We start from the raw sequence: 4,580 nt of genomic DNA on the forward strand, positions 1-4,580 counted from the left end.
CCATCATCCCTGACCACTGGTCCTGTTAGGTAGGGATGATGGGAGTTGTAGTCCCAAAATATCTGGAGGGCTGAGTTTGCCTATGCTTGTTCTACACAGAGCTGATTTATAGTTAGCCAGATGTATCATTGGCCATGTATATGAAATATATCATTCATTCTTGGTGTGGACAACCTTTGTCACACCAGATGCTATTGGACTCCAACTCCCATCAGTCCCAACCACCATGGGCAATAGTCAAGGATGATGGGAATTTGAACACATCAACATTTGGAGGGCCAAAGGTTCTCCACTTCTAATTTCTTCCTTCTTCTTTTAGAATATATCTTCCCCTGGGTAAGTTCAGTTATGTTTCTCATGGTTAAAAAAACCAGCTTTGTGTTGGTATAATCAAAGCAGGAAAGAAAGGCAGAAACGGAGCATCCAGGGTCAGAAACAGCGGTTTCTCACCCACTGGTATTTAAAACCTTCAATTAACAAATTCTATGGTAGTGACTCATAAGGGTGAGAGGAAAGGGTCGATTCAAATTGTGCCTGCTGGTTCACATAATTTAATTGCTCTTGATCTGAGGCTGACCCGTCTGGTCAGCAATACTGCCACAAAGTAAGGACCTTAGGAAACAGAGTCACATGGGCAGCAATGATATTACCAGAGCAAAATAGTCGTAACCTTTTTTTCTCGCCGAGAAAGTTTTCAATCATTTAAATGAGAAGTTGGTGCTTCTAACACACAATCGAGATGCTGACTCTTTCTCTGAAGCAACACTAAGGAAGCATGTATAAATACAAAGCTTAGAAGAACAGGGGAAAGCCCATTATCTGAAATATTGACAAACAGGAATCAATTAGCCACTTTCTGTTGGCTAACTGCATGTGTCATTGGACTGAAGACCAATATCCTGTGATAGGCAGGCAAACTCTTGGACAGGACAGATGGTAGTCACTTCTAGGCAGCCTGTTTATTAAGCATATATCCAGAATGCTTTGCGAGGAGATTTGATGATGTTGTGTCAAATAAATATTTTGGCACACTATTCAATGCATTGTCCCATCACTTTCCTTATCACTAAAAGTGCAGAGATTTGTTGTACGGAATGGGTTTGTTGTACGAGGTCACCAAACTAGTTTTATGGTAAACCCACAACCTGAGTTTGCCAGTATGAAAATAGTGACTGTCTGGAAATGCCCACAGATTCAAATCCTTGCACAGCAATGAAGTTCACTGGGCTATCTTGGGTGAATCACTATCTCAGCCTAGCCTACCATACAGGGTAGTAGTTATGAGCATAAATAACCCATGTATATCATCTTGAGCCTAAGTGTAAGATGAGGATGAAGATGCTAAACCTTATTGACAAATTGTGGATCTTCAGAACTGGATGATCTGCTTCTACACCACAACCAAAGCTCACACACACCCCTCTTGTCTTGTTGTACATCTTTCACAGGCAACATTGCATTAGTTTACATAGCATTTTGCAATTACTAACCATCTTGCTATTCTCCATAGCCTTTGACATTCCAAACTACTAACTTATACTCAGCGTAGACCCATTGAAATTCATGAATGAACTTAACCATGCTCATTGATTTCAATGTGTTTGTGTAGAACTTAGTTGAATGCCACCCACAGATACCTAAAAACTAAACTTCTGTGGGTATACATGTAACATGTTTTTGCAACATGTAACATATGAGTTGATGAATCTGTGTTAAGAGAGACAGGCCCATAAACATTGCCTAAATATTTTACTGCAGCATCAACAGAGCTTGCAACATTTCAGGCAAAAAGGGAGGGCATAGGCTGATAATTTTAGCTGCTAGATATTTACCAGTATTTTCTTTCTGCTATCTAACAAGGACATGTTCAACTTGCCACCTGGCTCTCCAGCAAAGGCAGGGTTAATTCTAGCAAATACAACTGTTGTATAGCACACAAAGGATTAACTCCATCAGCACCTTATCTCACTCAGCCATATGGCTGACTCAGCAGAATGCCTGAGCTAAACTTTCTATTTCAAAGGGAAAATGTATGTTCTTGTGCAGCTTTGGCCCTCAGAACATAGACCCAACCCAATCCAAATCAGGTTGCTTCCAGAGTTATCCAGGAGCTCTGTGCACAATCTTTTGGTGGTTTCTCTTAGCAGCTTTTGGTTTGCTAAAGGAAAAGGATGAGAATGTAGTTACTATTTCTAGCCAGCTGAACCTACCTTTACATATTTTTGGCCTCCTAGATTTCTCTTTTTGTTTATTTGTTTATGTACCTTCAGGATAGCAGGTGTTATCTAAGTTGCTCTTCTTCTCTTCATTTCTACTCAAAAATCAGTTTCTCTCTAAATTAAATTTCTAAAACTGGAGTGAACATTTAGTTTCACATTATGAAACTATTTTCATTCATTCATTCATTCATTCATTCATTTCTATGCCATCTTTCCAAGGTTAAGACGATGTTCAATGTAGTTTACAAAAAATTACTTACTTAAAATCATAACAAAAATAGTCCTAAACAATAAATGAAACATCAAAAAGAACACACTGAACAATTTCCACATAAATTATAAGATCTAAAATAAAGATTGTTGTTGTTTAGTCGTTTAGTCGTGTCTGACTCTTCGTGACCCCATGGACCAGAGCACGCCAGGCACTCCTGTCTTCCACTGCCTCCCACAGTTTGGTCAAACTCATGCTGGTAGCTTCGAGAACACTATCCAACCATCTCGTCCTCTGTCATCCCTTTCTCCTTCTGCCCTCAATCTTTCCCAACATCAGGGTCTTTTCCAGGGCGTCTTCTCTTCTCATGAGGTGGCCAAAGTATTGGAGCCTCAGCTTCAGGATCTGTCCTTCCAGTGAGCACTCAGGGCTGATTTCATTAAGAATGGAGAGGTTTGATCTTCTTGCAGTCCATGGGACTCTCAAGAGTCTCCTCCAGCACCATAATTCAAAAGCATCAATTCTTCGGCGATCAGCCTTCTTCTCGGCCTTTTGGCTAAGATCAAGTGTAGTATCTGTTCTTATCAGTTTAATATCTACCCCTTCATGGATCACTGCCTTGCGTGGCGAAGGGGCTTGAATAACTCAGAGAAGCTATGAACTATGCCAAGCAGGGCACCCAAGATGGACAGGTCATAGTGGAAAGTTTTGACCAAACGTGATCCACCTGGAGGAGGAACCGGCAAGCACTCCAGTATCCCTGCCAAGAAAACTCCATGGACAAAGACAGCAGGCATATAAAATAAAGATACAAACTATTAATATCAATAACAGCAACAAATCACCTGAAAACAAAACCCAGCCCAAGAATCCTGAACCTGACCAGGTAGTAGGTGGGCAACCAGTGCATATTTTAAGAATGGCATTACATGTCAGCCTTGTGTTCCCAACAGCAATTTGGCTACCACTTCCTGCATCAGCTGGGGCTGCCAAACCTAGGCCCACATATTGCTCACTGCAATAATGCAGCCAGGAACCGTGCCTGGGCTACAGTGGTCAGGCTAGGAATGGTTGTAGCTGGTGAACCAGCAAAGCTGGTAAAAGGTACTCCTAGAGGGCACCGTAAAAACACTAGTGGATCTACCTGTTCTGCAGTGTAATTTATAGCATCTTCAGGCAGTAGGTACAGCTAGATTGGAGAATCATAGATTTGTAGAATTGGACGTGATCCCATAGGTCTGCTAGTCCAACCGCCTAAAATGCAGGAATTGTACCTAAAGAATCTCTGACGCGTGGCCATCCAACTTCTGTTTAAAAACTTCAAATGAAGAAGAGTCCTCCACCACCTGAGGTTGTCAATTCCACTGTCAAAAAGCTCTTTCTATCAGAAAGTTCTTCCTAATGTTTAGTCAGAATCTCCTTTCTTGTAATTTAAATCCATTGGTGCAGGTCCTACCCTCTGAAGCAGGTGAAAACAAGCCTGCTCCATCATCCATGTGACAGCCCTTCAGATATTTGAAGATGGCTATCATATCACATCTCAGCCTTCTCCAGGCTAAACATACCCAACTCCCTCAACCATTCCTCATAAGGCCTGGTTTACGGACCCTTCATCATCCTGGTCACCCTCCTCTGCACACGATTCAGCTTGTCAATAGAACAGGAACCTCTCTAACAATAAGGATGGTGGGAGAAAAACCTTTATAGAAAGGCTTTTTGTTAAATCATGTTTCTCATTTACCGTATCTGAAAATGGCCAACGTATCTTCATTTTTATATTTCTATCTATACAAATGTATGTGGGTGCTTTTCGTGGAAATAGACATCACAAGTTGAATCTTTACATTTTCTATGACCCTTAATTAACTGTTCTTCCTTTATCACACAGAATGTATTTGCTTGTGATATTAGTCAGTCTTTTCCACAAAAATAGGTCAAGTGCTTTAAACAGCAGGCTTTTCAGCATTACATTAATGAGTATTCTGGTAAGTAAAATCAAAGACATCAGGGAGGTGATGGTGGGGGCGATATGCCACCTAATGGCTTTGCGTTCCAGCCTTGTGCTTCTAATAATGTTCCACTCATGTTATTTGTTTGAATGAATAATATTGGTCCCAGAATTCCATATGTGTCTTTTTATATTCGTGCAT

General features: G+C 40.9%; 1 pseudogene; it reads left to right on the plus strand.

The window, feature by feature from the left end:
- The first annotated feature begins 2,966 nt into the window (after window positions 1–2,966).
- Window positions 2,967–3,088, plus strand: LOC114606956 (U2 spliceosomal RNA; annotated as a pseudogene).
- Window positions 3,089–4,580: the final 1,492 nt, after the last annotated feature.

This window comes from Podarcis muralis, chromosome 11 (genome assembly GCF_964188315.1).
Source record: "Podarcis muralis chromosome 11, rPodMur119.hap1.1, whole genome shotgun sequence".
Classification (NCBI taxonomy): Eukaryota; Metazoa; Chordata; class Lepidosauria; order Squamata; family Lacertidae; genus Podarcis; species Podarcis muralis.